Genomic DNA, 26,502 nt, shown 5'->3' on the forward strand with positions numbered 1-26,502 from the left:
TGTATTATTCCTTTCCTGACTTACTATCACTTTGGCTCAGTAACAGAATATTGTGTTTCATTAAAATCTTACTATTTCTACTTAAACCACCATAAATTACTATGTTATCACCTTCCGCTACTGACTGCATCTTTGTTCCTATGAAACCAGGAGTTTTCGAATACATATATATATGTTTTAGCCGCTGTGAGGTGGGGTGGTCAAATGTAAAAAAAAAAAAAAAAAAAGTCTACTAAAAGGACAACTGTTTGGGTGGTAAACTAACATACCTGTCATTACTATAGAGGCGCTCCCTCTGCTGGTTGTATATGGAACTGACTGCTGATAAAAGTTTCAGACAATAGGACTAGAGCGAGTCTGGTTGCAATGTTTTCACTTTTATTTTCCTGATGAAAGGTCTGATTTTAATCTTGCTTTACACCAAAATTACACCAGCATAATTCCATTGTCTTGAATGCAGTTTCTCTTTCTTTGCACGGGTCTAAGTAGAGTTTCAGCTTCACTTTGTTCAGGTGAAAAGGATGACGAGGTGGAAGATTGTTTAGAATCAGCCCCAGTGTGCCCTCAGGACCTGTTGTGTGGGGTGCAAATGGAAGAAGGGGAAGGCAAGGAATGCTCATCCGGGGCCTGAGTCACCTGTCATTTACACTGGTGTGAATCAGGAGTAACTCCGCTGAAGCCCATGCGATTAGTAAAACTGGCAGGTGAGATCAGACTCAGACCCTGTGAGCAGAAAGCACACCCAGGATGCCAATTCCATTCCAGATCCTAACTTTCTCCAAGGTTTTGTGGGTTCAGGTACGGCAGGGTTAGCTTGGCTCAAAACGGTCACCAGCCAGGTTCATGTCCCACTTCGGACTTCATTTTCCAGGATTTGGGTCTAATCATAAAGGCAATTGCGCTGGAGACCTGTTGCTGTCTAGTTGTCTAATGCCTGCCTTATTGCCCCAGAGCTTTCCTCTTCCTTCTGCAACGGTAATCACTCTGGAGCTGGTTACCTCCACCCGGCCTGTTACGGGAGGTGGGGAGGTATTTTGGGAACGTGATTAAGTACAACCTGGGGTGCGATCGTGTTGGAGTGAGACTGGGGAGTGCTGCTCTCCCTTCTCTGCTAAAAGCACAGGGAGAGCTCCCCTCCCTGCCTAGGCTTGGGTCAGCCCTGCATCCCTACAGTTCTCCCTCCTCCTTGGAGAGCACCTCCTGCTGTTTCAATCCACTTCAGCCCCCGGTGCAAATTGAGACTGAAATTAAAAAATATGGGGTCAAACCCAACATTATCTACAGGAGATCAAGGTTGGGATCTGCTGGGATAGCAGGGAAGGAACACACCTTGTACTTCCCCAGAGCATGGAGGTTGTTGACCCTTACACAGACCATGGAAGGGGGGAGAAGTTTCCCTTCCTACTCTTGCCACTCGGCACCTGTAGAAGGGCCAGGCAAAATCTGAGCCTCTAATATTGTGTCAGTGGGGGGGAGATGTCTATATAATGTCAGAGTGGGAGGAGCCATCTATTAAGCTATGTATTGTGAAATGTAAATGATGCCAAGGAACCCAGAGAATGGGAGAGTGCTTTGTCTTATGAATCCATATACATATTAAACTTGTCTTTGGGCAGAATGAAGTGGCCACATGGGCCAATGGATGAGGCACTCGCTTGGAATTCAGGAGACGGGTTCTTTTATTGGCTCTGACATGCTGCAAGGCTTTGCTTAAGTCACTTCACCCCTCTGTATCTCTCTTTCCCCGCTCACCCTTTGTGCCTGTCTTGACTATTTGGATTGCAAGCTCTTTGGAGCAGGCACTGTGTCTTGCTATGTATTCTGTGTAGGTACAGTGCCTAACGCAAGGAGGCCCTGATCGCAGTTGGGGCATCTAGGCACTACTATAATGTAGATGATAATAAGGCAGCCTGCCAACTCCTGAATATGTTGGCATTGAATCACCGACCCCCTTTGCCAAAAGAAGGCGTCTGAGTCACTAGGGGAGTGTTGTGAAAAGAGAAAACAATCTGAATATATGTGTGGAGATGTCTGATTGAAAACCCAGGCTATGTCATAATGGATCCATCTTCCTTTCAGGTAGAAAGTTTCCAAAGAATAATAAATTCACTCCAGGTCTGAACTGAATGCAAAATTGAGCAGACTGCAGGAACCTCCAGAAATCAGTTGGTTGTGTGTGTGTGCGCGCCATCCACAGCACGGCTGAGGAGTCTGTGTGTGCAGTGCATATTTGTTCCCTCTCTCGCCTGCTTTTTCCTGCACCTGCCTGCGGATGCCACAGAAAATTGATTTTTATGAAACTAAAAAGGTGAACCATGGCGCTAGGCAGTTCGGAGCCATCTGTCTTGTCAGGACCATAGTTGCAGGGAAGCCGCAGAAGGTGGTTACTTAGAATTATTCATTAATAAAGAGACAGCCCAACTCCAGCCAAATAGCCATCCTTCTGTGTGCGGGGAAAAAAAACAACCTTATTTTTCTACAAGAATTAGGCAGCGAGTCTGGGCTTTCAATCACACAGATTGAAATCTGGGCAAATGATACATCCAAGCACATATTTATGAAAGGCCTGACACTGCAAAGGTGCTGAGGGCCTCCCGAGAGGGACTGAGTACCTGCAGTTCCCATTGACTTGAGCAAGAATTATGGGTGCCTTGGTACCACTGAAAATCAGACTAGAAATGGATTTAAAAAATTCAGAGACAGATCCTGATCTGTGACCTAGCCCCTTTGTGGAGCTCTTGTTTCCCAAAGGGGCTGGAAATCAGCTGGATCTCCTTACATGGAGACTCCCATGGCATAGCCAGCTCCTATGCTGCCACCACCGCCCCTAGTCGCCAGCATGTATCAGAACAACAATGTGCTGGGGCTGGGTTGGAGCTGGACCCAGACTCAGGAAGCCGCAACTAACTGTGCCCAGCAGAAGCTTGGTGTAGTTGAGAGTCTAGCCCTTAAACCTCCCCCCACCGTATCAAGCAGAGTATGAAGGATACTGCTGGCAAAAAATGGGAGGTTGCCCATGGTACGAGGACAGAGTTAAGGTGTTTTGGGTCACCTTAACTGTTCATGCTTTTCAGCACTTGTATGTTTTGTAACATAGCCCGGGTTTCCAGGTATTTATATCTATTCTTCATTTCACTTCACTTGGATTGCCTTTGTTTAGCTATTTGGCTTTCTTTGGTTTTAAACCAACTCCTCTTTATCATTCGTTTTTATGCTACTTTTCTTTTCAGATCGCATTGGACTATAGAGCCAGATTGTCAGCTGCATAACTACAGTGAAGGCAAGGAAACTTCCGGTTTACACCAGCCGAGGATCTCGCTGATAGTTTTAGCCCCCTCAATCACGAAAAGGTGGGTTATCCTTCTGTTTTCCCAGTAACATTCTCTGTACCTTGGTTTGCTGAGGATCTTTGACTTCCAGGCTATAAACGGTACTGTTTGGATTTCAAAGTGGGAGAGACTGCACCTTTCTGTTATTATTTCAATATTGTATCATGCTGAAGGCCTCTGTTTTGAGATCATGTCAGAGATTACAAAGCCCCCAGAACCCTTTTCTGTCCCTGAAGAATCAATCAACCTAAACTAATACTTTAATGATTACTTCTTCTACCAAGGAAACAAATTCAGGCATACACACACACATCCACCTCAAAAAAAAAAAAAAAAAAAAAAAAAGAGAAACGAAAAAAAGAAGCTAATAGCAGAGGGGGACCTTGTCTGGTCAATGAAAGGAAGAGACGGATGTCTGGTGCCATGGCAATGGAATAGGGATTACTTTGCTCTGGAAAATAGGTTCCTTTTTTTTTCTTCTTTTTTTTCTTCCAGTGCTTTTTCTCAGGCAGCTAAGAGTTGTCACTGAGCCTGATGAGAGGCCCATTTAGAGGAAAACGAGATTTTCTGAGTAGAATTGAATGCCTGCTTTCACAGACTGCGGCTTGAGCTGTCTGCTTTGCTTTTAAGGAAAAGAGGCATACCAGTGCCCGTGTTTGTTTGGACCACTTTCACAATCAATGTATGTGTGTGTGTGTGCGCGAGAGAGAATGCATGTGCAATTCTATATAGATTGAGACTGGTGGAAATGAACGACATTAACAAGTTACTTGAGGATTGTTTTGGTGGTTCAAAAATATTTCATGGTGCTGGATATTATGTAGGATCACATGAGTGAGTGCGTAGCACTTTACCATCATTGGGGTAGATCCTCAGATGGTATCAATTAGCACAGATCCATCAACTTCAGTGGAGCAGCTCCGGTTTACACCAGCTTGAGGGTCTGGTCTAAAGCTGATTGGGAATTTTTCGACGCAACATTTTTGGTTGGAAAATGCCAGTTCGTTCAAACTTTTTGCGAGAAATTGTCTGGTTTTAAGCAAGTTTTCAAGCATAAGTGCTGGAAATAAGGTTGCTGGGGACGTGGCAGCACCCCTGGCTTGAAGTGGTTTCCATCATATCCAGGGTTTACAGTTTGGTTCAATGGCTCCCAGCACCCCAAATATACACATTGTTCCAGGGCCCCTGTTTTCAACTTGAAAATGTTTTGCAAAAAAATTTCACGATTGGTGAAAAGTTTTCGTTTTGACTCTTCCAAAATGACAAATCCAGTTTGAAATGACTTCTCCTTTGGACGCTTAAGCTACGTGAATTTTGATGTCGTTGACTTTTATTTATGTATTTTTTTTTTAACCAAATTTTCGGTTTGCGAAAAGTTTTGCTACTTCGACTTGCTGTCCTGATTTGGGACGGGAAAAAATTTTGTATGATGGGAAAACTGCTTCGTGCCCAGCTCCAATCTGTTCCATTAGCTAGTTAATCCTCCTAACCATATTTGGGAGGTAAGGCGGTGTTAATAGGGCCATTGACGGATCGTGAGACAAGGTACAGGGAAGTTAAGGGACTTGCTGAAGTCTGTACAGTGAATCTCCAAGCCAGCTAGTATTAGAACTTGGGAGCCCCCAGACACCTCCTGTGCTCAGTCCCAGGCTGTTTCTCAAATTAGAACTGGAAAGGCTGTCGGACTCCTCCTTTCCAAGGGTAAGATTGTTCCCTTCTATGCTACAGAGCGGCTATAAATCAGGAGATAACTCCATGAAGTCAGCGGGCTTGACTTTCCATTGCTTTGGAAGTTATTAAAACTTGTGTAAAATGGGCCAGGCCCTCAGCTGGTCTAAATCAGCTGAGCTCCATTTGCAGTCATGGAGCTACGCTGATATACAGCAGCTGTGGAATGGCCCAGCGAGTGAGAAGTGATGTGAATGGTACTTTGTTAGTGACTTAGGCCCACATTTCGCTGGTGTGCATGACAGCACAAGGGGCAAGGCAGAGTCAAACAGGCCGGGGGTGTTTAGTTTGCACCCGTGTTCAAGTTGGCATTGTACCCATACACAACTCCCTACTGAAGCAGGCTGCTTCTACTGGGAGGAGGAACAAGAGGAATGCGGGAGAGTGGACAGTATGTGCAAGTGTATCAGGAGTGCAGTGCTTAAGGGGGAGTGGGATAGCTCAGTGGTTTGAGCATTGGCCTGCTAAACCCAGGGTTGTGAGTTCAATCCTTGAGGGGGCCATTTAGGGATCTGGGGCAAAATCAGTACTTGGTCCTGCTAGTGAAGGCAGGGGGCTGGACTTGATGACCTTTCAAGGTCCTTTCCAGTTCTAGGGATAGGATATCTCCATTAATTTATAAATTTAAGCACAGAGACGACACCCCCTGACTACACCCACCCTGGTATAGATTCTGAAGTTCAGGGTGCACAGGGTTTGCGGTGTGTCAGTTCTAAGAAAGGCCAGGATTAGGGTGATAGTGTTTGTGCTCCCTCTTCCCCCCTCCCAGCCATAATAATAAGTCGAGTGGTATGTGTAGCCTGATATCAATTTTACCCACTGGACCAAATTCAGCCCTGAATAAACCAATGTGACTCCAGCATCGACTTCAGAGGAGTTCCAATTGCTTATTCCAGGACTGAAATTAGGTTCTTTTGCTTGAAATGTTTTAAATCATGTCCATCATAATGATTAGGTGTCCTGTAAGAAAGCACTCTGCCCTGTGGTAGAAGGATGGTGGCTGGACTGGGACTCGAGATCTTAGCTCAATTCTCAGCACTGCCACAGTCTCCCTGTGACACCTTTGGCAAGCCATGTGATCTCTCTGCCTCAGTTTCCAGACATCTGATTGTACGCTGAATCTTTTTCTAACACCTGTTGTCTGTCTTGTCTGTTTGGAAGGTAAGCCCTTTTGACCAAGGACTATCTCTTACTATACATATGCCCAGCATTTAGCACAATGGGGTCCCAAACTTGCTTAGGGCCATTGGTTGCTCTTCTAATGCTAATAATAATATTGTACCCTCTCTTTTTCCTATATATGTAGAATAGACTTCATAAGCCCTAACACATTTATTGCATTTGTATGTTGTCTGTCCAGTCTGGAGTGAAAAAGAGCTCCTCTCTCTGATTTTCTGTTATTTTCTACGAAGCAACCGAAAATAATCTCTCATATTGTGTTGTGTGAGGAAAATGCACCAGGACTAAAAACTGAATGTAATTCTCCTTTTAAACTGTTAGCAACTGTGAAACATAAAATCTCTGTCCAGGTAAAAATGTCTAGTAGTCATAGCAACAGCAGAACGGCTATTTATTTTTGGATTTCCATTTTCACTGATTTATTTAACACATTGAAGATCAATTTGTAATAAACAGGAATTCATTGAGAGGGTTTTGTGTTTGTTTTTAAATTGAACAAAACCAGGGTTGGGTTACTTTAGCCTGTGGAAAATAAAAGGGATAAAATAGAAACCTCTGTTTCTTTCAGTGGCTTTTCTTCCCACAGATGTGTGCACTGAGGGGAGTGTGGGAGGGTGAGAACATGACTAATATGTGTATTTGCTGCCTGGTAGAGAAACCTTAGTGGATAAAGCTGAGGGGAGGTTTAAGCACAGTGAAGCTATGAACCATCAGAAATGGATGCTCACTTTGGTCCATGCTTGATTATTTGCACACACCTTCTGCCAAGTAGATCTACACAGCCAGTGCTGGATGGCTTTTGCTGCTGTGACTGTCATGTAGAGTCAGGGAATGCCCCTAGGCAGGGCTGATAAAGGTGAGGGATAGCATGGACAGTTGTACCTAGCTTGGGGGAGCCCCAAAATGTCTGTAACTGGGGTGAAATGGGAGGGCGTTGGGCACCAGTGAAAATGAGGTACCAGGGCCCCGAATTTCTTTCAGTGGGCCTTGGCCCTAGACAGTGAACAATAACCACTGGTAACTTCTTGCTTTCACCTCTGAGCATCCAGTCATTGGTGTGCCACGCTGGCAAGAATTAAAATGGGGACATAGAGGGCACAGTGTGTATATTGTACTAATTAGTGTGTGGGTGTGCTACTACCCTCTGCTGGGCAGAATGAAAATTACCCCACTGCACATCATAGGCTCTGTAGTGCCAGTAGATTCCCCTTTAGCTCAAGTGGTAAAGGCCTGTGCAATAACGACAACACATTTTAAACTTTAATGACATTTCCCATCAAAATTTGAATTTTGGAAAGAAAGAAAAAAGGGAAAATCTTCATGAAATTTTTCTCCTGTTTTTCAGCCATCTCTAACTAATACTAATACTTAGCCCTTCTATAGTCTTTTCATACAAAGATCTCAAAGGGCTTTATAAAGATGCTTAAATATCTTGATTTTAAAGATGGGGAGACTGTCTCTTACATAGTTGTTTGAGGCTCATTCCAAACATTTCAGATGTGGCCAGCAGCTTTGAATACTTCAGTTTTTGGGTTTCCATCTTAACACGCCTGGGGCCTGATGTTCCAAAGTGCTAATCACCCACAGATCCAGTTGAAATCAATGCTCAGCCCCTCTAATAGTCTCAAGTTGTGGGCAGAAAAATGGCGGTGCCCCAAATCAGTGGCCACTTGTGAAAATATTGGCCTAACTAACGTGCTGAAGGCCATACAGGGAAACAACAGGAGAGGGGACAGTAGAATCGAGGAGTCCTGACTCTGCCTAGTGCTCTGTAAGGATTATTCTATTCTCTCTCACTCCGTTGCCTGCTGGTAAATCACCTTTTATAGTTTACAGTTAGGAGCTATGCAAAACTCTGGCTATGTCTACATTTGAGCTGGGAGATGTGATCCCCAGGTTGTGTGGATGTACCCAAGTTAGCGCACTAAAAACAGCAGTGTAGCTGCAGTAGCAAAGGCAGCATCTCAGGCTAGACACCCAAGCACAAACCTGCCCAGGCCCAGGGTATGGACTTGGGCGGCTAGCTGCCCCTGCTACCCTGGCTCCCTAGCTGTTTTTAGCATGCTAGCTCAAGCAGAGCTAGGGCAGGTACCTCTTCATGAGCTGGGAATCACCCTTCCAAGATCAAATGTTAGTTGTAGCCTCCGTGGTATTGATTCACAAGGGATTTGCCATGTGTGTCGAATTTTGGTGTAAAACGTCTGCTTTCCAACCAGATGTAGTCTGCTCATCTGTGAATTTCACCTTCACTTTGAGTTTCACCTGCAACCGCTTTCCTGAACTCAGTCAGAGTTTTGACCTTGCCCAAGCAGAATCAAGCGTTGGGCCAACTTTTGGAAGGCTGGAAAATGTGGGTGTTGAAGGTGGGATTTGTAGAACCAAGCAAAACTGGAAGCCAAATAACAGAGAGCAAAACTAGACACACAACTGTAGAGGGAGCCTGAGTATTTCTGTGATTGGTTACAAAAGCATCATTGCTTTATCATGTTGCTCTAAAAGTTGGTCCCTCCCCGTGCCATGTTCCCTGTGATAGATTTGGGTGACTAAGATTGATGGCTGTAAAAGAAATAGTATTGAGGACACATTATATAAGGCTCATTAAAAATTGCGAGTATGACAGATGCTTGGGAAGTCGTCAGTCATTTTCTTTTTCTATTAATATGCACTTCCTTGGCCCAGGCTTGGACTGTATTCAAGAAATGTGTGACAAGAGGCCAGCAGCAGACCAGAGAAGGCTTTTTGCAATTTAGCAGGTTTGAGCTGAAAAAAAATGTGCATTTTGCTTTCGGATTGGACATTTTGGCATAAAGGGAGCTTAGGTTTGCATTTTTAAATAAAATCAGACCTGGTTCCAGGTCAAATCCTGAGCTGGTGTAAATCAGAGTGTGGTTCCATAGAAATCAGTGGAGTTTTGCTGATTTACACCAGTTGAGGATCAGGCCTGGGAATAATATTGGGGTGGAGGGAACTCAACAAAAACCCAGCCTCCAGCCATAAACACAATATGGACAAGGCCTAAACATTATTAAAGCAACTATATCCCTTCAGGGCAGGTTTGCTTTATAATGCTTTCTTGATTACACTTCCCCAAAGCTGGGAGAAGTGAATAGTGGGCTGATTATCCATGGACCACGATCTAAATCGGGATGAAACTGTTCCCATTGTAAGGGAATGATGAACTTTGCATATTCATAGGAAGGGAAGAGTCGCTTTCCTCCTTAACACTCCTCCTCCAGACCTGCTTGGGGCCTGATCCAAAACCTATCAAAGTCAATGGGAGTCTTTGTTTTGGCTTCTCATGTGATCCACATTTCCATATCTGACCATGAAAGATTTGTTTTATATAAATATAAATATAAATATAAATATATTACAGAAGCTTCCTTAAATAGATAGATAGATAATTTTAAAAAATACTTGAGGAAGCTTCTGTAATATTGACAAATTAAATGATCACAGCCCAAAATTGCTGCACAACGTACATTGAAAGAACCCTAAGTAGCCAGATCAAATTCAGACTAGGTAGCCAGAGCAGCTGAAAAAGAAAGCCACAAAAATGCTATTTCCATGCACATGTCCAGAATAAGAACATACGCAATAGAAGAGGCCAGATGTAGAATATATTGGCAGAATTGTTTCCAATTGGTTAAAAAAAAATCAGAGAGGTGCCCAAATCCTTTTATGTAATGCTTCTGTGGGGGCAGACATTGATAGCTTCACTCACATTAAGTACCCGTTGACTTTAATAGGACTTCATGTAGAGTAAAGGCATTGCTTACTGGGAGCATTAGAATCTGGCTGATGGTGGATAAAGTCACAGAGAATCAGATTTTGCATAAGGATTTGTTTTGGCAAATACACTTTATAGAGGGCCACACTTGCTTAGTATTGTCAGCATACCATAGACTGTTTAAACAAACGCACAGCATGCGTTTGTCTCATGATTCAGCTATGACAGACTTTTCTCCCAGCTTTTTAATTAGCACTCATTTACTAAGCATGAAACCATCTTTTCCTTTAACATAAAGATCACCCTGAGGAGCCACACATTCCAAAAGATAATTGCACCTTGTAATTCTGATGCTTCAACAGTTTAGACTGAAATATTGATGGTAATATTCCAGTGTTGTTGGATTGGGGTTTTTTTCTGAGTTCATTTACCAATCTTTTAAATATCTCTGTGTCATAAACTTTAATACAAACTCCAAATCCAGTTTGGCAGTAAAAGTTTAGTGGTTTTGGATTATGCTAATCAATCAAAAGCATTTCCGGCAGATTTCTATTTTCAAAGATGAAAGAGGCAGTTAACCAAGTATTGTAAATAGGAATTTATGATGGATCTGCATTAGTGAGTGAGGAACCTAAAAAAAAAATAAAAATAAAGGGCTAGATTATAAACTTGTAAATCCAGAGTAACGCTACTGATTTGCACCTGATTCTGTCTTTATGGCGACTGAAAGTTTTTATGAAATCTGTATAAGGAATAGAATTAACAGTGAGATGTGCACCAGGAATTGCAAATGGATATGTAAATCCAATTAAAGTACATGAAAAAACAGGGGAAATTATTGGAACAGGAAGTTGCACTTAAACCCTGGCCTTTTGAATAGCAGTCAATGGCCAACTCTTCTGTTTGTGTGTTGAAGGAGGAGGACCACTAAAAAGTGCATAGTAGAGATACAGCATTTGGTCCTGAATTTATACAAGATCTGATGGTTGCTGGAAGGAATTCAGTGGGGGAAAGCATATTTCTCCTCATTTGGGAGGGATTCCCTAAATTACAGAGAGTTGCGCCACAGATCATTGAATTAATTGATAAATAAATAACTGACCTTCATTTACCCTTAACATTGACCTTCTATCTCTTAGTGGTTATGTTGGGACTCCCAGGAAAGGATTATTGTCTTCTGAAAAGCGTCAAATGAATTTCACATCTTCTAGTCTCAGACAGTTGGTCTTTGGCTCAATTATGGAGAAAGGGTGAACTCTCAGCTACAGAATCAGGCGGCCTTATTCTCACACAGCAAGACACAAGGGGCTCTCACTGAAATCAAGGTGAGTTATCAGTAGTTTATGCAGTGCGATTGGGAGCCTGTATTTTGTAGGATGAGCAATCTCCTGGTTATGGACAAAATGATGAAAGAAAAGGGGGAAGCCACTTTGAATGGTTTGGTGTATGGTTCAGATACGAGCAAAATGACTCTAGAGAAAGAAGTCTGAGACCTAGCGAACATTCCTTTATTGTGATACAAAGTTCTCTTTGGTAATGTATTTGCAGACCAACACACTCTTGCCTTGATGTTCTCAAGGTATTCCTGCGTGTTTCATGAAGCAGTTTGCTGCATTGTCCCGTTATGTTTTCAGTTGGTCTGTAGGTTCACCCACTAGATCTTTAACCTAGATTATTCTCGCAGTTTTATCCCATGTTCTACATGTTGTATCTCACATTGTTCTCCCTGTTTTCTCTACTGAAAAATTAAATAGGACTTGTGAAGCTGATAACGCTGCACCCTTCCAGTTTGCCTCAACTTCTGTCCTGGAGGGACCCTTTCATCGACAATGGGACATAGTCCAGCCTTTCTTCCCATTTGGTCTTTGGCTTCTCTGGCAAGGCTGCCAAGGAAGATACACATTATGATCATAGTGTTGACCTCTATCCAGTAGGAACTGGAGTGAGACCATCATTTCATTTCATATAGGTCTCCAGGGACAATCAGATGGAGATGACTGTTCATAGGGGTGACTTGAATTTGAATTAGTGTGCTAAAATGAGTTTCCTTACCCTGTTACCCAGAATGCTTGCTGTGCATTGCTCCTGTTTGCCCCTCATAAAGGATAATGCACAACCAGTTAGTGACCACCCAGGACTATTCTACTTTGGCTGGTTGCCATCTTTTCTGGCAAGTGTACAGCTCGTGTCTTGAACTGTGCCAGACCTGTGTTCGTGGTTCATTTTCTGCTCTGAGCTTGGCTGCTCAACAAGGCTATATATACACCAGTTGTATTCATGTTACATACAATCTGACACTCAGAAGATAGTCTTGGGATTAACAAGGCACCCACTGCTATACAACTTGTGTTGGAAGCCAGAAGAGCTGGTGGTGAATCCCATGCCTTCCTTTCTCCTGAGAGTCTTCAATTTCTTTTTGGCATGTAGATGCAATCAGGCACAAGATACGTACACTGCCAAGGCTTCTTGCAGAATAGATGACATTTATATTATTATACAGTTTACTGATCTGAACATACCATTGCCTTGCCCTCATAGCCCGGGGCAGGTTCTAATCAGCTTGTGTGTAGGCACCAGGCCATCTGAAAGGCTAAGCATGAGTAGAGACAATTTGTGCATCAGCTGTGAGTGTTGAGCGAACATGATTTCCAGCTGAGGGCATCCAAATGCGTCTGCATCCTGAGCATGCATTTCTGTGGTTTAAAAGAGAAGCGCCAGCGCTAAGTATCTTACATTTTAAATAAAACCGATATCTGTTCTGCAGTCACATCAGGTGGTCTTCATTCTAGGGGTCAGATCCTCAGCTGGTGTACATTGGAGTAACTCCATTGAAGTCTATGGAACTACACTGAGTTACATCTGCTGATTTCCTTTTATTACTTCACAAGGAAATTGCAGTCTAGAACTTAGCACATGAGGCTAGGAATCAGGGCTCCTGCATTCTTAGTCACAGTTCTATCACCAACTTACTAATTGACCCCGGGAAAGTCACTTATTAACTTCTGTGTCTTGCTTTATCCAGTTGTTAAATGGGAATAGTCATACTTATCTACCTCATGGGGGTCTGGGGCAATTTGCTGTTGGCCGAAGTTTGTAATCATTGAGCTCATTGGATAAAAGCTTTGAGATCATTGGATAAAAGAAACGGTCTGGGTGCAAATATTATTTCTTTAGAAACATTCATGACCCTACTGAGTGTAATCTGTACTAATCAGCCAGTGGAGTATGTCCAACCAATGGCCTCGTGTGTAAAGAAATAACATAGAGCACAAATCTTCCAGTTAGCCCTCGGACCTGATTCTGTTCTTACTGTACATCAACAGTAGCTCCATTGAAAGAGGTCATCCTGGTATAAAACTGATGTAAGCACAAAGAGAGTCACTCCCATTGGGCCTGATTCTGATCTCAGTTTCAGCAGTGTAATTTTACTGGCTTCAATTGAATTACCACTGATTTACATCCTTATAAAAGGCATCAGCATCAGGCACATTATTGCTACATTGCTTACTGAAGTTCATTGTTTATCCTTAGCTTCATTATAAAAAGAAAATTCCAGGCTTATCTAATTATTTAAGGTTTCAGAGTAGCAGCCGTGTTAGTAGAAATCTTTAAAGTTCGCCAGCCATGGAATTTGGATCCAGACACTATGTGGATCCTGGGGTTTGATTTGGACCATTCTAAATCTTTCTCGGTGTAGATACTTATATGATGCCCATCAGTGCAGTATTGGAGCACTGCACATATGTTACTGAATTTATCCTCACAAAAAACGCTGTTGTAGGAAAGTAGCATGATCTCTACTTTACAGACAGGGAATGGAAGCACAGAGGGCCTAAGGGCCCAGATTTGTAAAGGTATTTAGGCACCCTGGATTCTAAAAATCTTTTGGGAATCCCACTAGGCAACTATCTGCATCTCTAGGCTCCTAAATACCTTTACAACTCTGATCCTAAGGTACTTGCCCATAGTCACCTAGGAAATCTGCCGTGAATTCATAGCTCTTCCACAGATTTCCCAAGTCCCAATCCAGTGGCTTAACCAGAAACAAATGCAAATAAAAAGGTTATGTGTGAAATTTGAATCCAAATTCAGGCTCGGAGTTCTGAACAGTCCTAAAGTTTGGAGAGCATTTTGATCAATCTCTAGTTTCTTTTTAATTGATTCACAGTCACCTACAATGATCTACAGTGATCTGTGTAGTAAGCAGCAGCTGCTTTTTAACTTATTTCCAAGATGGGTTGGGAGTGGGGGCAGGTAGGGGATAGAGAGGCTGCAGACACAGAGACACCCATTGCAGAATAGGCCCTCTCCTGTTACTATCTCATCAGGTACTACAGTGGTGGTGTGTGTCACTTCTAAGTGTTGCCTATTATCCAATGATGCAGTTAAGAAAAAAATTCAGAAAGATAATTTACAAATTTGTATTTAATATGGGACTTTGTTCCAGCTATTCTACTCCTGATAGTGCAGAAAATACACTGTTTGATCTCCTGCATTAAATCAAATATCCTCATTTGATACCATTTCCCTTTTCTTTCTCCCTCTACTTTCCTTTACACTGTCATTTAGTTTGATTTTTCCTTCTCAGTTTATATTTTTCTGGCCAAAGTTTCACGATTTGCATTACATCACATGTAACAAATTGCACTTGCAAGCTTCTGAATTTACAAGTGCAAATGGTGCTTGCATTGGAAAATGGGGTACTTTCTGTGTGCAAATTTGGAAGCTGTGTGGAAGTTCTGCTGACAATTTGGCCCCTGCCATTCAATAAACATGTGATAATTTTCTTTCAAACGGGGGGTTTTATTCACAGTGGAATACACATTACAGTATGTGCTGTACTATCATGTACACTTGGGCATAACAAATAGTGACATTGGTAGAACAGAACTATACTGATGTTATGTTGTAAATGCGTTACATTTAATAAGAATTAAAGTTTTTTTAAAAAGGCGAGGATAATTTTCCAGAGTCAAATTAAGGGAATATTGATTTGATCTAATTGCTGTTTTCATGTAAGTGTGTAATTAAAACCAAGCACATTATTCAAAGCAATGTATACACAGTATTAACAAGAGTCTTGGGGTCTCATCCAAAGCCCCTTTAAGTTGGTGGGTGCCTTTCCTTTGACTTCAACGAGCATTGGATCACACCCTAGAAGAGATGATAAAGATCCTGTGATTTAAAACGAAACCAACACGAGCTAAGGGGTGGGAACTTCTGAGGTCTAATTCTGACTCTGCTGCTGACACACTGGCCTTACACAAGTCACTTCCGCTTTCTGTCTCACTTCACCTGTCTGTAATCTGTCTGTCTCACTTCACCTATTGCTTTGAACATATACCAGTGCTATAAGAAAGCTGCGTGTTATTACTGGAGGTTCGGCATCTGCAACACACATGTGCGCACGCACGCTATTTCCCATGAAAAGATGGTGATGATTGTTTTTGGTTTGGAAGATAGGAAAAATGATCTAGTCTGTAGCTTGTGCAAATCATTACAGCTTCATTGACCTCACTGGAGCTGCACAGTTTTACACCATCTGAAGATCTGGCGCTAAGATAGTGTCATAAGACTCTGTCAGCTCCAGTCATAAACCATTCACAACGCTTGAGTTTAACTTTTATTCATTTTCCTCTATTTAGCTGGATGTCACATTTCAACAACATAGAGCAAAGGAGTGGGGAAAAGAGAAGTGTTTTTAAGCAGGCCAATGGAATGAACTGTAAGTAAATTAGTTTTCCAGTAAATATGTCCTGTAATAATAATATTGTGGCATATTATTTTTATGTAATGGAGGAAATGGTGGAATAGGCATATGGAAATACCTTTAAAGTTTAAAGAAGACACACAGCTGCTTGCATCTAAAATATAGGGTCTGATTCTCCGCTCACTTCCGTCAGCTTTATGCTGGTGTATCTTTACTATCTTCAGCAGAGTTAGTCTTGACTTACACTAACATAAGCTAGAGGAGAATCAGGCCCAGCAAGTTCTGAAGTAAGGCCCCTGATTCACTGAGGTACTTAAGTATATGATGGATTTTAAATAGGGCTAGCTGGAAAACAACTATTCTGTTTCATTAGAAATTTCAAGATTTTGGCATTTTCTTTAGTTCCAAAGTGGAACCCTGAGACTTTATGAATTTGTTTGAGAAGGGGAGAGAGAGCCTACCCAACCCAAAATATCCAAGTGATTCAGGCACTCACCTGTGATGTGGAAGATACAGGTTTAAGACCATGCTCTGCCTGATTTGGGGAAGGGACTTGTACCTGGCTCTTCCACATTGCAGTTGAGTGACTGAACCATTTGGCTGTTCTAGGGTGGCTCTCTCTCTCAAATTACATCCTGGTCTGGAGAAACCTTCCCAACATTTTCATTGAAACTGATACGCATCTGTGAAACATTTTTCGTTTTGACAGAATGGCATTTTCTGATGGGAAAAATTGTTTTGTTGATATTTTTTCCACCAGTTCTATCTATAAGTCCACACGTAGTTCCACTGAAGTCAACTGGACCATTTACATGCTTAAAGTTAGCTTAAATACACTGATGAACTGGGGGCTATGAGAATTGATGGGCCTGATGCTGTAAGGTGCTGTGGAACTGTACCTTTCATTGATTTGAAGCCCCTAGTGAGTAAGCTTCCATGAGCTACAACCGTCAACCTAAAACAGTTGCATAGTAGGGCAAGTCTCCAAGCATTGCTATTGGTGGAGAAATTAATGGAAAAGAGGTAAATCATAAATTGTACGCGGTATATAATATATTAGTGGTTTAGGCTGGATAGTCTCATCATTCAGAAACTAGACTGAGTGAGCACAGCCTGTCAGGGTTTGACATTGCCAGTTCATCCCCAGCTCTCTCCATTTAATCACCTTCTGGAGCTCCCTCAACAGAAATGTGGGGTGGGGGTGGGGGGAAAGATGCTCAGATTATTATAAAATTAGTCAGGCTTGCTATGAGTCATTGCAGGGAGTCTCTCTAGTGGAAGCACACCTAGATTAGCAACAGAGAGTCCTATGGCAAGCATCTGACGAAGTGGGTATTCACCCACGAAAGCTTATGCTCTAATACATCTGTTAGTCTTAAAGGTGCCATAGGACTCTATGTTGCTTTTTACAGATCCAGACTAACACAACTACCCCTCTGATACTAGATTAGCAAAGCACCCAAGAGCAAAACGTCCAGCCATCCCAGCCCATAAGACATCAGCATGCTCTCCATTACCAAGGGGCAGAAATCCAGCTTTTACTTTCTAGAGCTTCCTTGGTGAGGCCCCATCTAGCAGCATTATGGATGATTAAAATCCCAGAATGCATCTGGATTCCACCTCCTCAGGTCTGAATTCCCCTTTCTCCTAGGAACTAAGAACACCAGTGAAGCCCACCTCTTCCGAAAACAGGAGCTGTGGCTGTGCAAGCTTCTTCCCACTCCCACCCTGCTCTGCCAATGGACCTAAAAGAACCAACATTAGTGGTGAGATGTTCAGGCTTCATGCTGCTTCAGTCAATTGTGACAGGGTTTTTTCCCTTTATGATATAGATCCCCGTCTACTAGGAATTGAAAACCAACGGTACCAACTCTTTTCACGTAGGCCACTGAACAGCCATTGGACGTCAAGTGAGTCCATTCCCTATAAACCTGACTTGGATTAATAGCAGTGACTGACAGATCAAAAGCTCAATAGCCTGTTACCAATCTCACAAGTGTCTTATTTCTCTACAGTTATCTTCTTTTTTTATTCTTTTCAATCTGACCGTTAATTACCTCCTGCTGCACCGTGTGACTTGATGTGGCTAGAATTTCTCTCATCTGTGAATTTCACACCGTACATTTTAAGGCACTGCTGGGTCTGTTGAAGGCATGTGAGTTGAATGCTAGAATGTACGTCATTTAAAGAAAATGAGCAGCATCAGCCGTACAATATATGGGCAATAGCACATTGAAAAATATCATAAAGCCAAGTATCCTGGACAGTACGCGGTCCACTGTCCATGTGCAGAGCTGGTTAGAAAACAAATTTCCATCCCATGAAAAAAATTGAGATTTTGAAAAAAAATTCATCACAAATCAGGATGAAAAACCAACATTTGCATTTTTTTCATTGAAACAAAGTTCTGACATTTTGTTTGTTTCAGGTCATTGGCAAAGTTTGGCTTAAACACATTCAAAATATTTTGTTTATATTGTGACTCTCTTTTTTAAATTTTTTTAAGTTTTAATATATAAATAAAATTTCAAGATAAAAAGTCATTTCAAAATGAAAAATTAAAACTCTCCCTTCTGAAAACGTTAAAATGGGACATTTCAACATTTTAAAAATGTTCTTTTCCCCCATTTTGTTTTCTAGTTTGTTGTTGAAATCAATACAGTTTCATAAAAAGTTTTAATTGTGTGGCAATGACATTTTTCTGACAGAAAATTGACAGATTTTTTGACCATCTTTATCCATGTATTCAGTACTGACGTAAATGCTACCCATGTATCATTGTGGAACACTCTATCAGTTGTCTCTCTGTATACTACGGGTGGCGCTTCATCATCTCAATCCTATTTCCATACACAGGACACTAAGGATTTTTTGGAAGAGTTACTCTCCTACATGAAACTGCTGCCCAGTGAGACTCATCCATCATTTAACTAATGATTTTACATCACTGGAATGCAGAAAAGCATCTACAATTAAAAACAAACAAACCCTGTAAACAATTAATCTATTTCACTGAAGGCCATCGAGTTCTGCCAAAGATTAGTTTGGACAATCCATAATGCACTTCTGCAGATCTCCAAGCTTTTTCGATTTCCATAGTTCGAATTTTTAAAGTGACCTTTCTCTGAGTGGGTCCTTTTTAATAGGAAATGGAGTTCACATCTGAGTGCAGTCACAAAAGTAACTTTTTTCTGTTTTTTTTTTTTTGCAAAAGTGGACCCATTTGAAGCTCTTAATGACACAGAAGACATGCAAAATGTCAAGTACTTTTTGCAACTCTTTCATGCCCCACTAGTTAAAACTGTGTTGGGCGCCAAAGTTGCAGGATGTCTTGCCATTGACCCAGCATCTGCAGAACCCTGCAACACATGTCCAGCGACTGCAGTTAGATGAGTCATATGTAGCACGGGCCAAGTTTCATCCCAGAAGGAAAAAAAAACAGCTACGGCACAGGAACAAACCCCTGAAAATAACAGGAATTGGTTCTGTATTTGGGCTATAAAAACAGGTTAGAACAGCCTGGCTATTTGCTTTAATCCCCTGTGCATCTATTTTAAATTTAAATGGTATTACTCTGTTAACCACTTTCCATTTTTGCTCCTTTTTACCATGACGTAAGTATACGAGATATTTTAGAAACCAGAAAAGGACCATTTGCACTAGTATGGCCTGATGCTAATTTCTGTCCATTTCCTGAACTGACAGTGATGAACTGTCTATTTCTTAACATAAGGCTCCCACAAAACTTCCCATCCCCTTTAACCTATGATAAACCCCATGTGGGTTGTGTGTTCTCAGAGAGGAGAATGGAAGGACTGGAGAAAAGCTGTCTTTTGCCCCTCCCCCTGCTCCACTGTGATTAACATTGTACAACACAAGATCCTCATGGTAGGGATTGTTGGTACAATTTTCAGTATCTTCTGAATCACTTAGGAGATTCTGAAGTCACATTTTCGAAAAGCACTTAGACATCCAAGCTGCATTAAAAGTCAATAGGGTATAGGTTTCTAAGGGTCAGATTTTTAAATGTATTTAGGCCACTAAAGATGAAGTTAGGTGCCTAGTGCAATTTTCAAAAGTGATGATCCTAAATTCCACTGAAATAAATGGGAGTTAGGACCTAGATGCTTTTGAAAATCTCACTAGGTGCTTATCTGAATCTCTAGGTGCCTAAATACCTTTAAAAATCGGATGTTAAGTGCCTAAATCACTTTTGAAAATGGGATTCCTAAATAAAGCTGGGAGAAATTTTTCAGATGAAACTTTTTTTCCACCAAAAAATGCAGATTTGGGTCAACTGAAATAGTTCACAAATTCATGTCAAATTCACCAAATTGTTTTAGTCAGGAAAAAAAAATACAAATTCAGAAGAAGTCAAAACATTTCATTTAGATCTTTAAACCCTGAGGATGGAGTGGAGGTTAAGGATGATCTAGGCATGGCCCCATATCTAAACAAATACTTTGTCTCAGTCTTTAATGAGGCTAATTAGGAGCTTAGGGATAATGTTAGGATGACAAATGGGAATGAGGATATGGAGGTAGATATTACCACATCTGAGGTAGAAGCCAAACTCGAACAGCTTAATGGGACTAAATTGGGGAGGGCAGATAATCTTCATCCAAGAATATTAAAGGAACTGGCACATGAAATTGCAAGCCCATTAGCAAGAATTTTTAATGAATCTGTAAACTGAGGGGTTGTACCGTATGACTGGAGAATTGCTAACATAGTTCCTATTTTTAAGAAAGGGAAAAAAAGTGATCCAGGTAACTACAGGCCTGTTAGTTTGACATCTGTAGTATGCAAGGTCTTAGAAAAAATTTTGAAGGAGAAAGTAGTTAAGGACATTGAGGTCACTGGTAATTGGGACAAAATACAACATGGTTTTACAAAAGGTAGATCATGCCAAAGCAACCTGATCTCCTTCTTTGAGAAGGTAACAGATTTTTTTGACAAAGGAAACACAGTGGATCTAATTTATCTCGATTTCAGTAAGGCATTTGATACGGTTCCACATGGGGAATTATTAGTTAAATTGGAAAAGATGGGGATCAATATGAAAATTGAAATTGGAAATTGGATAAGGAACTGGTTAAAGGGGAGACTATAACGGGTCGTACTGAAAGGTGAACTGTCATGCTGGAGGGAGGTTACTAGTGGAGTTCCTCAGGGGTCTGTTTTGGGACCAATCTTATTTAATCTTTTTATTACTGACCTTGGCACAAAAAGGGGGAGTGTGCTAGTAACGTTTGCGGATGACACAAAGCTGGGAGGTATTGCCAATACAGAGAAGGACCGGGATATCATACAGGAAGATCTGGATGACCTTGTAAACTGGAGTAATAGTAATAGGATGAAATTTAATAGTGAAAAGTGCAAGGTCATGCATTTAGGGATTAATAACAAGAATTTTTGTTATAAGCTGGGCACTCATCAGTTGGAAGTGACAGAGGAGAAGGACCTCGGAGTATTGGTTGATCACAGGATGACTATGAGCCACCAATGTGATACGGCTGTGAAAAAAGCTAATGCAATCTTGGGATGCATCAGGCGAGGTATTTCCAGTAGAGATAAGGAGGTGTTAGTACCATTATACAAGGCATTGGTGAGACCTCATCTGGAATACTGTGTGCAGTTCTGGTCTCCCATGTTTAAGAAGGATCAATTCAAACTGGTACAGAGAAGGGCTACTAGGATGATCCAAGGAATGGAAAATCTGTGTTATGAAAGGAGACTCAAAGAGCTTGGCTTGTTTAGCCTAACCAAAAGAAGGCTGAGGGGAGATACGATTGCCCTGTATAAATATATCAGAGGGATAAATACCAGGGAGGGAGAGGAATTATTTAAGCTCAGTACCAATGTGGACACAAGAACAAATGGATATAAACTGGCCATCAGGAAGTTTAGACTTGAAATTAGACAAAGGTTTCTAACCATCAGAGGAGTGAAGTTCTGGAACAACCTTCCAAGGGGAGCAGTGGGGGCAAAAGACATATCTGGCTTCAAGACTAAGCTTGATAAGTTTATGGAGGGGATGGTATGGTGGGATAGCTTAATTTTGGCAATTAATTGATCTTTGACTACTAGCGGTAAATATGCCCAGTGGCCTGTGATGGGATGTTAGATGGGGTGGGATCTGAGTTACTACAGAGAATTCTTTCCTGGGTGTCTGGCTGGTGAGTCTTGCCCACATGCTCAGGGTTTAGCTGATCGCCATATTTGTGGTCGGGAAGGAATTTTCCTCCAGGGCAGATGGGCAGAGGCCCTGGGGGTTTTTCGCCTTCCTCTGCAGCGTTGGGCACGGGTCACTTGCTGGAGGATTCTCTGCACCTTGAAGTCTTTAAACCATGATTTGAGGACTTCAATAGCTCAGATATAGGTTAGGAGTTTATTACAGGAGTGTGTGGATGGGATTCTGTGGTCTGCATTGTGCAGAAGGTCAGACTAGACAATCATAATGGTCCCTTCTGACCTTAAAGTCTATGACTCTATGAAACTTTTTTACTTTTCAATTTGAAACAATTTTTAAAATAAATTAGTTCATTTTTCCCCCAAAGGTTAAAAAACCACAAAACTGAAATGAAATGTTTTCTTTTTGGTCAAACAAAACGTTTTGTTTTGTTTTTGTTTTTACATTAAATTAAACTTCTTTGACTTCTTCAGTTCACTGAAACATTTACAAAAATATCTTGAATTTTTCCAAAACTATTTTTGTTTTCAAGTTTTGGGTCAGCCACTGAACCAAAAAATTCGTTATTCGCACAGCTTTCCTCGTAAGCCACCTAGGTAGTTTTGAAAATGTTACCGTGTGTCTGTATTTAGATAGAGATATCAATATGTGAAGTTGCAACTCCATGCACATCCATGGCACCATTATACACAAAAGTTCAATAACAATGACAGATGAGGACAATGCCTTCTGATGGTATGTTAGTGCTGCATTTTGTGGACAGACAGTGTAAATAGGCTCTTGGGGACCACATTGATTGAGACAGCTGAGGTTCAAGACAACAGATATTTAATTTGATGTATTTAAAGCTTTTCAGCTGGGAGTAGGACTCCTGTTGCTGGAGAGGTAGGGTGGGGTACACAATTATAGCCTTTCCCTCTTGCAGACCCCTATAGCTCACACAAGGAGGATGCAGCTTTTCAAATGACAAAGGTGTTTCCTGAGAAAGCCCAACGACAAGGCTATGTCTGCACTGGGAATTTGCCCCAGTTTCAGTCATCAGCAGCCCAGCCACTGATGATGTGGCCCAGTGCAAGCCCCTAGAGTAGATGAGATTGTTAAACTGCAATTTGCACTGTTGCAATTTATCCTGGTTTCAAGCAAGGGTGAACCACACCAGTGCAAACTTTAGCTTAGTTTGGGATTTGCACTGGTGCAGCTATCCCAGTGGTGACACCAGTGCGTGCAAGGCATAACACTGCTTAAAGGGAGTTGCTTGTACTGCAGTGCGTTCCGCAGGCACCATGCATGGCAATGGAGATTTCAGTCTCCTCTGATGCTGCACAGCAGTTCTCGGTGAAGCAGCCCGAATGGTATGTGAGAAATGGAGATGAAGCCAGTTGTGGTTTTTTTTTCCAGTACTGTAAAATATTACAAGGACCTTGCTATGCATCTCTGCTTTCCTCCGTTCTCCTGCATGTTTGGGTGTGGTTTAGTGGGTATGGCTGGTGGCCAGACCTAGATAGAATCTCAAAACACATACAGTGACATAGTGAGGATTATTTTATAGAGGGGTAAACAAATTTCTTTCCCCCTTCCCCTTAGCAGTAAGTTGGTAAAGCCAGTGAATTTTAATAGAGCCCTAAAAAAAAAAAAAGAAAAAAGAAGTGTCTGCCTGTTTCCTAGGTACACCACATTACCCACAGCTAGTCTTACCACTCCCCGAGAAAGTTTGTGCAAGTCCTAAAATAATTTCATCCCACTGGCCCACAAATATTCCCATTTGGTAAGCCTTATATAGAGTAATTATTGTTTAACATGGCACCACAGCTAGGTCAGGGTTTATTTTGGGTTCTGTGTTAAAAAAAGCTGTTTGTAAAAAAATTACTCTGTTTGCCGATCTGTCATTTAGAACAAATGGGTCTAGAAACTTGTTAGTTGACTTTGTTGTTGTTTGTTTTGCCTTAAGAGTCCGCATTCATCAAAGTGCTGGCATCAGTACCAAAGCCATCTAGTCATCGCAGCCTAGCGTATTTAGACGTGTCTGCACTTTAATTATAAAAATGTAACTGGTAGGTAGCCAGGTGTTGTGGGACTATTGACCTATGTTGGTGGGAGACACGTGTTTGGAAGAGGGGGTGAAACCTTAACAACCACAAATGTAAGAAACTGCGTACCATGGGCAGGTAATAGGTGTGACCTTTGAGGAGGAAGTTAAGCTAAGAATCTTACCTGCTTCGCTTTTCACTGGTTTCCAAATGGCACTTAGCACTTTAAATGCTCAAAGCGCAGCATGGCTGGTAGGCAACTAATTCTCACAACTGCTTTGTAAGGTAGGCAAATGTATTAGTCCTGATTTTCAAATGGAGAAATTGAGGCAGAAAGAGGTAAGTGGATTGCCCCAGGCCACATGGGTCAGTTAGCTTGGATTAGAGCAAAGGAGCTTCTGGCTCCTATCCTTATGCTCATTTCTCCAGACCGTGCTGCTTCGGATAGCAAAGTTCTTTCTAATTTTAATAACTGGTTGTACAAACTACCATGTGTATGTATAACAATTGCTTTGCCCATTTCTGAAATGCAGCTACCTCGGGGGTGGGAAACAGCTGCTGTTTAATGGTGTGTAGCAAAACTTTGCAATATTTTAGAACAGGATGGGAAGAATATTGCATTCAGTAATTCAGTTATGTAATTACTCAAGTTGGAACTTGGCCAAGACATCAAAGATGGTCATAGCATCTTTAATGATCACAAAGGAGGCAAGTATTATCTAGGAGTTAGAGCAAGGATCTCTGAGTTAGGATCAGATTTAGTTCTTAATTTTCTCATTGCATGACTCAGAGGAATTCTTCTCACCTTTCTGTGCCTCAGTTTTACGCATAAAATGGAGTTAGTAATACTCATTTACTTTGAGTGGGGCAGGTTAGGGGCTAAATTAATGTTTGTAAAGCCTTTAGTGACCTAGAGCAACAAGTGTAACAGTATTATTACAAGTGGTGTGGATCTTGGCTTTATTAATGGGACACCTTCTCTGTAAGTAGTGCTTGCGCAAAGACGGCTGGGACCAAATGGAGGAACCAAATGTAGATAGAGTTCATTGATTTCTGTGGGGGAAATTGTCCAAGGCACACATCGCAGTTGTGTCCACACGCACAAAATGACACATTCTTTGCTCCAGAGAACGTACAGTCTAAGATAGATAAATATACAGCAGATCGACATGTTTGCTGGACAGGTACATAGTTGTATCAGGGAGTTGTTCTAAGTTCTAAGGTGCTGTTTTCTCTTCAGTTTATGGGATGTTTTGTTGTGTAACTCCTCCTTAACTTTTAAGAGGAGCTACCATTTGAAGATTTTAAAGGTTTTTACCCACACGAATATGCTCCATAGAGCCTCTGAGTTTCCAGAGTATTGATTAAGGCGGGAGTTGGTTGTTTTGTATCAGGATGGGTGAAGTGGTTGGAACAAAATAGGAACCAGACCAACAGGGGCGGCTCTAGCTTTTTTGCCGCCCCAAGCACGGCAGGCAGGCTGCCTTCAGCATGTCCGCCGGTCCCGCGGCTTTGGCATACCCGCTGCCAAATTGCCGCCAAATCCAAGGGACCGGCGGACCTCCCTCAGGCATGCCGCCTAAGGCGGCCTGACTGCTGCCCTTTCAGGGACCGGCAGGGCGCCCCCGGTGGCTTGCTGCCCCAGGCGTGCGCTTGGTGTGCTGGTGCCTGGAGCCGCCGCTGCAGACCAAACCTCCCTCTAAAATTTAAACCAGACTTGTCTGTGAGGCTTTTGTTTTCACAACGGTGTCTGAATTTTTTGTCATTGACCAAGAATACCAAAAGAAAAGCCTTTGCACATGGTACTTCAGGCGTCACGGGAAGCAGGTTGTGTTATGATATACGGAATCATGGAAAACAAAGACGGATACAGATTATCACACAACTTGAATTCTAACGTTGCCTCCTTTGTTTATCACAGACCACACCCTGCATGAAACTCTGTACAGCCCGTAGAGACATCTAGTGGCTGAATAATACCCTGCAAGTAAACAGATAGAAGAAGAAGCTGAAGTTGAAGAGAGCTGCTTCTCCTGGTGTTTCCAGTCTGAAGGGAGGGGATGTTTTGTTTCCTTCTCTATATTTTCTGCCATGTCATGCCCCAATCCAGGTTTTCCTCTGCATGCATTCTGTGCCGTCTTCCCTCTGAATCTTGACCTGCAGAGGAGTGAGGAGAAAACAGTTTTTCATGCTGATCTATTTTTGTTCATGTAGATCACTGCTGTTCAGAGTTGGATGTAAAGAGGGGCAGGCTCAAGACCACTCTGTCTTCCTTTGCTTGAGGAACGCAGCTACCGCACTAGCGCAGGACTGGCCCGGGGAACACAGCAGAAAACAATTTTCAAGGTAAGGAAACAACATTTCCAACTTGTGCAGCAAAATGAGCTGCAGCAGAACAAGGTTTAACCTGTCATAATGCTGGCCATAGCAGCACAGGCAATAAACCCCAGTCTCCTTATTCACCACCCAAACAGTTGAGATCTGTTGGGATACTTTTCATAAAGACTATGCTTGTCTACAGTATCTCTGTCGATGGCATATCTAATGGACCCATCATGGTTATATCTCAGCACGAACAACGTCTTGGAGGCCCCAGATGTGGACTC

At 42.0% G+C, this 26,502-nt stretch overlaps 1 long non-coding RNA gene across 2 annotated transcripts in view; it reads right to left on the bottom strand.

The window, feature by feature from the left end:
• Positions 1–22,567: 22,567 nt before the first annotated feature.
• LOC128823247 (uncharacterized) overlaps positions 22,568–26,502 on the bottom strand; it is a 32,289-nt gene continuing 28,354 nt past the window's right edge. For both annotated transcript variants that reach the window (XR_008441706.1, XR_008441707.1), the window contains one exon: positions 22,568–26,053. This is a non-coding gene — a long non-coding RNA (uncharacterized LOC128823247). The remainder of the gene's footprint in view (positions 26,054–26,502) is intronic.

This window comes from Malaclemys terrapin, chromosome 15 (assembly GCF_027887155.1).
Source record: "Malaclemys terrapin pileata isolate rMalTer1 chromosome 15, rMalTer1.hap1, whole genome shotgun sequence".
NCBI classification, from domain to species: domain Eukaryota; kingdom Metazoa; phylum Chordata; order Testudines; family Emydidae; genus Malaclemys; species Malaclemys terrapin.